Source organism: Bombina bombina, chromosome 3 (genome assembly GCF_027579735.1).
Source record: "Bombina bombina isolate aBomBom1 chromosome 3, aBomBom1.pri, whole genome shotgun sequence".
NCBI classification, from domain to species: domain Eukaryota; kingdom Metazoa; phylum Chordata; class Amphibia; order Anura; family Bombinatoridae; genus Bombina; species Bombina bombina.
The window spans coordinates 902,367,080-902,380,085 of NC_069501.1; the positions used below are offsets into that span (position 1 = coordinate 902,367,080).

Consider the following 13,006-nt stretch of genomic DNA (forward strand, 5'->3'; position numbering starts at 1 on the left):
AAAAAGACAATGCATTAGTACTTAGTCTGAAATTCAAATGAGCAGCAGATTTTCTTTTTGACAAGTTTCAAAATTTCTCCCATAATGCCCCGCTATCATCCTCATCAACCAATCACAGACTCATTCACTTGGAACTCTTGCACATGCTCTGTAGGAGCTGGTGCCTCAGAATGTGTGCATATAAAAACATAATTTATGCTTACCTGATAAATTCCTTTCTTTCATGGTGGTGAGAGTCCACGATCCTTTACTCATGGGAATTACTTGGAGGAGCAGGGGAAAAAAACAACCTTAAAAAAGGGCTGAGGCTCGTGGACTCTCACCACCGTGAAAGAGGAATCAGGTAAGCATAATTTATGTTTTCTTTTTTTTTTATTTCATGGTATGAATGTTTATTCACTTATTGTGTAGACATATATAAACACAATTATTTTATCATACATAACTAAATAAGCTCATTACCGTTATAAATTAATTAACCTGGAAATATTTTTATTTTAGATTTATTCACTTATTGTGTAGACATGTAACAAAATATTTTATCATACATAACTAAATATATTTATTATACATTAATTAACCTGGAAATATTTTTATTCCAGATTATAATAATTTACAAATTAAGTTTTCTTTCATACAGATGGTGAGAGTCCACAATCCTTTACTCATGGGAATGAATACCCAAGCTGTGAAAGTCCACAAATCCATTTTTTTAATGCACTTAAAAATAGATACAATTCTCAAACTGAGACAACCAAATTGGTCACATTTAGTGAAGGTATGCAAAGAAAACCAAGCAGTGGCTTAGCAAATCTGAACAACTGAAGACTCATTCTTGAAAGCCCAAGAAGTGGCAACTGACCTAGTAGAATGAGCTGTAATCTGCTGTGTCGGAGGCTGACCTGCCTCCAAATAAGCCCTGTGAATCAAAAGTTTCAAACAAAAGAAGAAACAGACTAGAAGTCTGTCTGAAATCCTAAGTAGCATCAACATAATATTTCAATGCCCTAACATCCAGAAAATGCAAGGATCTTTCTGAAGCATTCTTAGGATTAGGACACAAAGACGGAACAACAATCTCTCTACTAAAGTTATCAGAAGAAAAAAAACTTTGGGCAAGAAATTAAATGCTGTCCACAAAACAGCCTTATCATGATGAAAAATTAGATAAGGAGACTCACAAGAAAGAGCAGACAGTTTAGAAACTCCTCTAGAAGAAGAAATAGCTAAAATGAACAACTCTCTCCATGAAAGTTAATGTTCAAATTATGCATATGCTCAAAAGAAGGAGCTTGGAAGACTCTTAACACCATGGAGGAGAAATAGGCTTAATAACAGGTTTAATACAAACCAAAGCCTGAACAAAAACAATGAACATCAGGAAGACTAGCGATCTTTCTGTGAAACAAAACTGAAAGAGCAGAAATCTTTTCTTTCAAGGAAATGGCAGATAAAATCGTATCTAAACCAATTTGCGAAAACTGCATCAAGTTTATAAACTTTAGATCCGGATGGAAGAAAGGACCTTGAGGCAAAAGATCTGACCGTAGAGGAAGAGAACAAGGAAGGCAAATGGACATCTGGACCAGGTCTGCATACAAAATCCTGCGAGGACAAGCTGGAGCAATCAGGAATACAAATTACTACTCTTGCTTTATCTTGGAAATCAATCTGGGAAGAAGAACCAGAGGAGGAAACAGATAAGCAGGCTGAAATGACCAAGTAACTACTAGAGCATCCACTGCTTGCGGATCCCAGGACATTGCAAAGTACCTGGGGAGTTTGTTGGTCAAATCAGAGGCCGTCAGGTCTATCCCTGATAGATCCCAAAAGTCCACAATCAGATTGAATACATCCTGATGAAGAGACCATTCCCATGGATGAAAAGACTGACGACTGAGAAAGTCTGCTTCCCAATTGTTCACTCCTGGAATGTGAAATGTAGAAATTTGGCAAGAATTGGCTTTTGCCCAAGAAAGTATTCAAGATTCTTCCCTCATAGCCAGGGAAGTGTGAGTTCCCCCTTGATGATTGACATTATTTACTGCTGTAACATTGTCTTACTGGAAACGGAGACACTACTCCCTTTTCAACAAAGGCCAAGCTTAAAGGGCTCTGAAAATAGCACGGAGATCTAGAACATTGATGGGAATCCACCCCTCCTAAGGATCCCAAACCCCCTGTGCCCCCCAAAACTGCCCCAACCTGAAAGTATTGCATCTGTGGTGGCAGACCAGGTAGGACAAGCAAAAGACCCCCCTCCTGAATAATGAACTGATGATTAAGCCACCAAGTCAGAGACTGACTTGTACTGGAATCTAAGAATATACTTTGAGATAGTTGAGAATAATCCCTGCACCATTGACGCAGCATACACAACTGGAAATTGCATCAGAAGCTGCAATCATGAGACCTAGAACCTCCATACACTGAGCCACTGTAGGGAATGAGAGACTTAAGGTTCAGACAGGCTGAGACCAATTTCATTCTTCTTTTATCTGTGAGAGACAGAGTCATGGACACTGAATCTATCTGGAAGCTAAGGAAATAAATTATTGTCTGATGAATGAAACAACTCTTTGGTAAAGTGATCCTCCAACCATGTCTTTGAAGACACAATAACAGTTGGTGTTAGGTTCTGCTAAAGGAAAAGACTGAGTCTGAACCAAGATATCGTACCAGGTAATGAAACACTGCAATACCCTGAGCTCTGATAATAGACAAAAGGGCACCCAGAACCTTGGTAAATATTCTTGGAGCTGTAGCTAGACCAAATGGAAAAGCAACAAACTAAAAGAAATATTTTCCAGAAAAGCAAACCTCGGAAACTGATGATGTTCTGGGTGGATAGGAATATGAGGATAAGCATCCTTTAAATCTATTGTGGGCATAAAATGACCTTGCTGAACAAAAGGCAGAATAGTCCTGATAGTTTTCATTCTGAAAGATGGGAGCTTTCATTCTGAAAGATGGGACCCTGACAAACTTGTTTAAAGTCTTTATATCTAAAACTATACGAAAAGTGCCTTCCTTCTTTGGAATAATGAAGAGATTTGAATAAAATCCCATCCCCTGTTCCTGTAAAGGAACTGATACAATCACTCCCATTCTTTCCAGATCTGAGACAGATTGAAGAAAAGCATGAGCTTTTACAGAATTCCTTGGTTCTGAATTCAATCTGATAAACAATATTCTGAACCTACGGATCTGGGACAGATTTAAACCAAGCCTCCTGAAAAAGCTTTAATCTGTCCCCTACAAGAACACCTGGATTGGGGGCAGCACCTTCATGCTGTTTTAGAGGCTGGAGCAGATTTCTTACCCTGTTTGGACTTGTTCCAATTGGCATTAGGCCTACAGACTGAACCAGAGTTGTCTTGCTTCAGAGAGAAGTCAGTTTTCTGTTCCTTGTTCTGACGAAAGGAATAAAACCGATTTGGAGCTTTGAATTTTCCCGTAGACTTCTTCTCCTGAGGAAGAAAAGCTCCCTTAACCCCACTAATAGTAGATGTAATAAAATCTAGATCAGACCCAAATAATTTATTTCCATGAAAAGAAAGTGATAACCTAGATTTAGACACAATGTCAGCATTTCAGGACTTAAGCAACAAGGCCCTCCTGGCAAGAATAGTCAAAGACATGCTCTTCACATTGACTTTCATAATATCAAATACAGCATCACAAATAAAAGAATTTGCACTTTGAAGCAAACTCAATGGATTAGAAGTAGCAGAGTCAATAGAAAACTGCTGAGAAAGATTGTCTAACCAATAAGTAGAAGCTGTGGCTACATCAGCAATAGATACAGCAGGTCTAAGAAAATAACCAGTAAGTAAAAAGGCCCTCCTTAGAAAAAAATATTAAAATTTTCTGCCTAGAGGGTTTTTACAAAATACTGTCTTCTATAGGAATAGAAGTATGCTTAGCTAAAGTGGAAATTGCCCCATCCACCTTAGAAATAGTTTCCCATAACACTAGATTAGCAGTAGGTAAAGGAGAGCTTTTTAAACCTTGCAGAAGGATTAAAAGACACACCTGATTTAAACCATTCCTTAGCAATCAAATCAGAAACAGCATCAGGAACAGGAAACAACTCAGGGAGATTAGAAACAAATGTATACACTGAATTTAAACTATTAGAAGTTTTAATATCAGATGGTTTAGGATACTTAACCTCTAATATAAGTAAAACCTCTTTTTTAAAAAAACCTAATATGTTCAACCATAAGTAAAAATTAGGAATTATAAGGCTCAACATCAGCTGAGGGATTCTCACTCCCAGAGGAAACCTCACCATCTGAAGATACCACAATATCCCCAGTATCAGGACACTCATTACTAGTAGAAGGTAAAACTTGAAGTGACCTTGTACATTTGTTTGAAGGCGGATGGGCAGCAAGTGCCTTCGAAATTGCAGAAGTCATAACATTTTTCATAGCTGGAGGTACTCCATTAGCATCTTCCGGTAAAGAACAGACAGTAGGTGCACTGCTACCTAGAGAAACATTAGATTGATCAGTACGTGATAACAAATCTAAACATGAGCCACATAAATGAGCTGGAGAAGAGACTTCAGTTGTTTTACAATAAATAAAGAAAAGTGTACAAGAGACTCAGTTTTTAGGGTAAATTTAGGGACAGATTTTTGCTGCTCCATAATAGCATTAAGCAAAAGCAATGCAAAATTACTATATAAAAACACCACCTTTAAGCAAGCTATTGAGGAAAAGGAAAACCTAGACCCTCATAAAACTACCATGCAGAAAAAAACTAAGCATGCTCTGCCAAGCCAGACAGCGCACGCCAGAAAAACCCCTACCATTTAAAAAGACTAAAGTGTGCCAAAAAAAGACTTGCGCTCATCCGCAACGTGCACTAATCCAACTAGCATAACCTAACATGTGAACGAGCGCTAACTCGACAGCGAAAAGGGAACGCGGTGATGTGCGCTAACCCAACAAAAATTAAAAAACAAAAGGGCCAATAACGGTACAGAAAAGAGGGCACGCTATCCTGACGAGCAAAAACTTACACGCACAATAAGCAAAGGGAATAGTACAAATCTCTCCAGGGTCATATATATAAAAAATATAATTTATGTAAGAACTTACCTGATAAATTCATTTCTTTCATATTGGCAAGAGTCCATGAGCTAGTGACGTATGGGATATACAATCCTACCAGGAGGGGCAAAGTTTCCCAAACCTCAAAATGCCTATAAATACACCACTCAACACACCCACAATTCAGTTTAACTAATAGCCAAGTAGTGGGGTGATAGAAAAAGGAGTAAAAAGCATCAAAAAAAGGAATTGGAAATATAAATGTACTTTATACAAAAAACATAACCACCATAAAAAGGGTGGGTCTCGTGGAGTATTGACAATATGAAAGAAATTAATTTATCAGGTAAGTTCTTACATGTAATTGGCAAGAGTCCAGAAAAGGAGACTCACAAGAAAGAGCAGATAATTCGGAAACTCTTCTAGCAGAAGAGATAGCCAAAAGGAACAACACTTTCCAAGAAAGCAGTTTAATATCCAAAGAATGCATAGGCTCAAAAGGAGGAGCCTGTAAAGATTTCAAAAGCAATCTTTCTGTGAAATAAAACAGAAAGAGCAGAGATTTGTCCGTACAAGGAACTTGCAGACAAATCTTTATCCAAACCATCCTGAAGAAACTGTAAAATTCTAGGAATTCTAAAAGAATGCCAGGAGAATTTATGAGAAGAACACCATGAAATATAAGTCTTCCAAACTCCATAATAAATCTTCCTAGAAACAGATTTACAAGCCTGTAACATAGTATCAATCACTGAGTCAGAGAAACCTCTATGACTAAGCACTAAACATTCAATTTCCATACCTTCAAATTTAACGATTTGAGTTCCATATGGAAAAACGGTCCTTGAGACAGAAGGTCTGGTCTTGAAGGAAGTGGCCAAGGTTGGCAACTGGACATCCGGACAAGATCCGCATACCAGAACCTTTGAGGCCATGCTGGTGCTACCAGAAACACAAATGAATGTTCCATGATGATTTTGGAGATCACTCTTGGAAGAAGGCGGGAAGATATAAGCAGGTTGGTAAAACCAAGTAACTGCTAACGCATCCACCGACTCCGCCTAAAGATCCCTGGACCTGGACAAGTACCTTGGAAGTTTCTTGTTTAGATGGGAAGCCATCAGATCTATTTCTGGAAGACCCCACATCTGAACAATCTGAAAAAACACATCTGGATGGAGAGACCACTCCCCCAGATGTAAAGTCTGATGGCTGAGATGATGGTTGACATATGCCACAGTTGTGATATTGTCTGTCTGAAAACAAATTAAAGGTTCTCTCTTTAACAGAGACAAAACCTGAAGAGCCCTAAAAATAGCACAGAGTTCTAAAATATTGATTGTAATCTCGCCTCTTGATATTTCCAAACCCCTTGTGCTGTCAGAGATCCCCAGACAGCTCCCCAACCTGAAAAACTTGCATCTGTTGTGATTACAGTCCAGGTTGGACGAACAAAAGAGGCACCTTGAACTATACGATGGTGATCTAACCACCAAGTCAGAGAGAGTCGAACATCGGGATTTAAGGATATTAATTGTGATATACTTGTATAATCCCTGTACCATTGATTCAGCATACAAAGCTGAAGAGGTCTCATTTGAAAACGAGCAAAGGGGATCGCGTCCGATGCAATCATGAGACCTAAAACTTCCATGCACATAGCCACTGAAGGGAATGATTGAGATTGAAGGTTTCGAAAAGCTGAAACCAATTTTATTCGTCTCTTGAAAGAGACAGAGTCATGGACACAGAATCTATCTGGAAACCTAAAAAGGTGACCCTTGTCTGAGGAATCAAGGAACTTTTTGGTAAATTGATCCTCCAACCATGTCTTTGAAGAAACAACACTAGAGATTCGGCAGAATGTAAAAGACTGAGCTAGTACCAAGATATCGTCCAAATAAGGAAACACTGCAATACCCTGTTCTCTAATTACAGAGTGTAGGGCACCGAGAACCTTCGAAAAAATTCTTGGAGCTGTCGCTAGGCCAAATGAAAGAGCAACAAATTGGTAATGCTTGTCTAGAAAAGAGAATCTCAGAAACAGATAGTGGTCTGGATGAATCTGAATATGAAGATATGCATCCTGCAAGTCTATTGTGGACATATAATAACCTTGCTGAACAAAAGGCAGAATAGACCTTATAGTCACCATTTTGAAAGTTGGCACTCTTACAAAACGATTCAAAATTTTCAGATCCAGAACTGGCCTGAATGAATTTTCACTTTTTGGGACAATGAATAGATCTGAATAAAACCTCAGACCCTGTTCCTGGAACGGAACTGGTATGATTACCCCTGAAAGCTCCAGATCTGAAACACACTTCAGAAAAGCCTGAGCCTTCACTGGATTTGCTGGGACATGTGAAAGAAAAAATCTTCTCACAGGAGGTCTTACTCTGAAACCTATTCGATACCCTTGAGAGACAATACTCTGAATCCATTGATTTTGGACAGAATCTGCCCAAATATTTTGGAATTTTTTTTTATCTGCCCCCCACCAGCTGAGCTGGAATGAGGGCTGTACCTTCATGCAGACTTGGGGGCTGGTTTTGGTTTCTTAAAAGGCTTGGATTTATTCCAACTTGAAGGTTTCCAATTGGAACCAGATTCTTTGGATGAAGGATTGGCTTTCTGTTCCTTATTCTGTCGAAAAGAACGAAAACGATTAGAAGCTTTAGATTTACCCTTAGATATTTTATCCTGAGGTAAAAAAAAACTCCCTTCCCACCAGTAACAGTTGAAATAATTGAATCCAACTGAGAACTAAATAAATTGTTACCTTAGAAAGAAAGAGATAGTAATCTAGACTTCGATACCATGTCAGCATTCCAATATTTGAGCCACAAAGCTCTTCTAGCTAAAATAGCTAAAGAAACAGATTTAACATCAATATTGATTATATCAAAAATAGCATCACATATAAAATGATTAGCATGTTGAAGCAAGCGAACAATGCTAGACAAATCAGTATCTGTTTCCTGTTGTGCTAAGCTGTCCAACCAAAAAGTTGATGCAGCTGTAACATCAGCCATGGATATAGCAGGCCTAAGAATGTAGCCAGAAAATAAATAAGCTTTCCTTAGATAAGATTTAAGTTTCCTATCTAAAGGGTCCTTAAAAGAAGTACTATCTTCCATAGGAATAGTAGTACGTTTAGCAAGAGTAGAAATAACCCCATCAACTTTGGGGACTTTTCCCCAAAACTCTAACCTAACTGCTGGCAAGGGATACAACTTTTTAGACCTAGAAGAAGGAATAAAAGAAGTACCAGGCCTATCCCATTCCTTTGAAATCATATCAGAAATAGCATCAGGAACTGGAAAAACCTCTGAAGTAACCACAGGAGGTTTATAAACAGAATTTAACCATTTACTAGTTTTAGTATCAAGAGGACTAGTTTCCTCAATATTCTAAGTAATCAACACCTCTTTTAACAAGGAACGAATATACTCCATCTTAAAAAGATAAGTCGATTTGTCAGTGTCAATATCTGAGGTAGGATCTTCTGAACCAGATAGATCCTCATCAGAGGATGATAATTCAGTATGTTGTCGGTCATTTGAAATGTCATCAACTTTATGAGAAGTTTTAAAAAACCTTTTTACTTTTATTAGAAGGTGGATTAGCAGACTAAGCCTTCTGAATCGCATCAGCAATAAAATCTTTTATATTCACAGGGATATCATGTACATTAGATGTTGAAGGAACAACAGGCATTGTACTATTACTGAAGGATACATTCTCTGCATGTAAAAGCTTATCATGACAACTGTTACATACTACAGTTGGAGATATAATATCCGCTAACTTACAGATACACTTACCTTTGGTAGAACTGTTATCAGGCAGCAGGGTTCCAACAGTGGTTTCTGAGACAGGATCAGATTGAGACATCTTGCAAATGTAAGAGAAAAAAACAACATATAAAGCAAAATTATCAATTTCCTTATATTGCAGTTTTAGGAATGGGAAAACAATGCAAACAGCATAGCCCTCTGAGTATAAAAAGAGGCAAGAGGCATATAGGAAGTGGGGTTTAAATAATTAAATTATTTGGCACCAAGTATGACGTGCAACGCAAAATGAATTTTTTTGGCGCTAACAACATCCGGAAATGACGCAACTCGTGTCATGACAGACGCAACCTTGTGCAACTAAATTACGAATTGCGTCACCGAATGTACCTTTGCACCAAAAAAATTCTCGCGCCAAAAATGACGCAATAAATATCAGCATTTTGCGACCTTGCAAGCCTAATTTTTTTCTTAAAATTGACTGCTGAAAAAGCAGTCAAATTGAAGAAAAGACTATATCCCAGGTAAGAAAAAATAACTTCCTAAATATGTTTCCCAATTTTAAAACTGATAGTCTGCAAAAAGGAAATATACATAAACCTGACTCATGGCTTATATAAGTACAATACATATATTTAAAACTTTATATTAATGCATAGTGCCAAACCATAGCTGAGAGTGTCTTAAGTAATTAAAACATTCTTACCGAAAGACACCCATTTACATATAGCAGATAGCCAAACCAGTACTGAAACAGTATCAGTAGAGGTAATGGAATATGAGAGTATATCGTCGATCTGAAAAGGGAGGTAGGAGATGAATCTCGACGACTGATAACCGAGAACCTTTGAAAAGATTTCCCGTGAGGAAAACCATATAATCAATAGGTGATACTCTACTCACATCCCACTGACAAAAACTGTACTCTGAGAGGAATCGGGCTTCAAAATGCTAAGAAGTGCATATCAACGAAGAAAATCAAGCACAAACTTACTTCACCACCTCCATAGGAGGCAAAGTTTGTAAAACTGAATTGTGGGTGTGGTGAGGGTGTATTTATAGGCATTTTGAGGTTTGGGAAACTTTGCCCCTCCTGATAGGATTGTATATCCCATACGTCACTAGCTCATGGACTCTTGCAAATTACATGAAAGAAACATATAAAGATAAACTCAAACATATAAAAGTGCCCTTAAATAAAGTTATATGAGTGTCTACATATAGAATAAAGATACTTACCCATAGACACTCGTCCACTAACAAGCAAGTAGAAGCTAGCAAAACTGGTACTAAAACATATCAGCAGAGGTAGTGGAGATAGGAGCAGAACATAGATCTGTAAACGGAGGCAGAAGACGAGTTCCTGCGACCGAATTTACAGAGGGCCTGTAAAGGATTTGCCATGTGGCGAAATGTATCATAGACCATACGCCAAACACATCCCTCTGACAAGCATTGTACTCTGAGGGGAACCGGGCTTCAACATAGACTGAAGGCCCCCTTTGCTGAAGAACACGACACATCTTCATTCTTCGACCACCTTCAATGGAGGCAAAGTAAAGACTGAGGTATGTGTGAGGGTTTTCATAGAGCTCCTGGGGTTTGGGAATCTTTGCCTCCTCCTAGCGGTAGAGGAGTAATTCCCATGAATACAGGATCTTGGATTCTCAACACCTGTATGAAAGAAAAGCCTGGGCACAGTTTGATAATAGAAGGTTTTTTTTTTTTTTTTTAAATTACATGCTCTATCTAAATCATGTAATTTTAATTTTGACTATAGTGTCCCTTTAACTGTACATATTTCTTTTAATTATGCATAATTTTAATTAACCAGAAAACTTTTTATGCTTGCAGAAACTGTACAGGAGAAATTTTCAATGGAAACAAAAATGTTTATTTGTTGCTATTTATAAAAAAATGCATTTATTTATTTTGATTCATAGTGTTTTGTTTGAGGACCAGAACTTATGAGCTTCCTCATGAAAGACAATGGGTCTGATATTCAACCATTGTCTTCATAGCACTATGTTCTAAAGGTATCCATATCACAATCAAAAGTGCAGGTGAAATATTCTAAAAAGATCGAATCATTGTTTAAAGGTAGACCAACAGAGACGGTTTAATACACTTGACTGGGTTGAGAGAGTTCTCTGGCATTGCCATGTGCAGTGATGGTTTAATGTTTATGGTCCCTTTTAGACACAATTTACATGTGTAAACTGAGAACAAAACTCTTTTGTTGTAATAGAGAAACTTGTACATGAATAATAAATATATATGAGCTGAGGGATTGTGGGTATATTATATATGTGTACAAAGTGTTATTTATATCAACATATTTATATATAGTTGCCCCTCACTGACGAAGCCCACAATAGGCCGAAACGTACGTTTGGGGTTTTTGCCGTTTCTCTCGTTCAGAGAGGGATTGCCTTGTGTTTCGGGATTGGACTGCACTGTTTAGTCAGGATCAGACTGATATACTACAGGAAAGTTCTTCTCTGTGAAAGGCACATGTTGAGCAAAAAGAGGCTGCTTCTTGGGTGGTGACTAGCCATAGAACAAGCTATTATTCGTTCCCAGGTTGAGCGCTTCTCTGTTTATATATATATATATGTAAAACAAATCCAATCCTCACACTCTCTGGGTTTACAGCACAGAAAACTTTATTCTGTGATGTTTCTGGGCATTCACCCCTTCCTCAGACAACCATAAAGTGAAACAAAGTGTCTGAAGAAGGGGTGAATGCCCCGAAACATCACACAATAAAGTTTGTTGTCCTGTAAACCCAGAGAGTGCGAAGATTGGATTTGTTTTGTATGATAGTTTCTGCACCCTGGTAATTGACTATTTGGCGAGTGGGAGTGCACTTTCTCTCTCTCTCTCTCTCTCTCTCTCTCTCTCTCTTTCTATATATATATATATATATATATATATATATATATATATATATATATATATATATATATATACACATACACACACACATACACTGTAAAATAGTAAATGATATATTTTAACCAAGTTTGTTATTAAAATAATAAATATTTTTACTATTTTTTATTTTGTATTTAGGAGGGCAATTTCGTGTATTGGATATTAGTATCCCATATAAGACAGTAGCTGCAAGTTTTTCGTTTTACAATAGTGTGTTTTTCAAACATCTGTAAACTGCGTTTTTAAAAGAAGCCATCTTTTTAAACATTGTATTTAATCTATTCAGCCACTACAATTGCGTAACTTTAAAGTAAGTTCACACTGAACTGAACGTGTTTACGTCTAATATCGCAGTCACACTGTACCAAATGTGTTTTTCACAGGAAGTATTATTATTACCAATTATTTGTAAAGCGCCAATAAATTCTGTACTGCTGGAAATATGAGTAGGGGCACATAATGACACCTATTCATGGTTATAAAGAATTACATATACAGTACTTAAAACAGACTAGTAGAGAAGGAACTTGGTCTGAAGAGGTTACAATTTAAAGGTTGAAGTGAGAGGACACAGAATGTTTGCAGTGATTGTTTTCTTTTTCAAAATAACTCAAAACCCACTGAAAAGATTTACTTCTAATTGTTAAGATTCTTAGTGACTGACAAATTATTTAAGCCATTCAGAAGTTATAACCACTAGGAAATAGTTTTTATCATATAATACCAAATTCAAATTAACCCCTTAATGACAACTGACGTACCAGGTACGTCCTGCAAAAACTTGCAGTTAGTGACAATGGACGTACCTGGTACGTCAGTTGTCTAAGAGAGTGCTGGAAGCGATCGCAATCGCTTCCAGCAGCTCTCAGGGTATTGCAGTGATGCCTCGATATTGAGGCATCCTGCAATACCCTTTAAAAAGCATCCGATGCAGAGAGAGCCACTCTGTGGCCCTCTCTGCACCGGTAGCGATGGGGCCGTTCGTTGGTGGGTGGGAGCTTACAGGGAGGAGGGTGGGCGGCCCATCGCTACCCGGCATCCGGTTCCTTCAAGTGCATTGTGCACGCCGGATGCCGGGAGCGTGTGGGGGGGGGGGGGGGTTGTGTGCACGCGCGCGCAGCAATCACTGGCACTGCCACCAATGAATTTTGGTAAGAGGGAGGGGGGCAGCAAACAGAAATTTTTTTTTTAATAATAATAGGATCTGGT

General features: G+C 38.0%; 1 protein-coding gene across 1 annotated transcript in view; it reads right to left on the reverse strand.

The window, feature by feature from the left end:
• Nucleotides 1-13,006, reverse strand: part of PIBF1 (progesterone immunomodulatory binding factor 1) — a 608,261-nt gene that overhangs the window by 226,115 nt on the left and 369,140 nt on the right. The gene's annotated exons all lie outside the window — the stretch shown is intronic.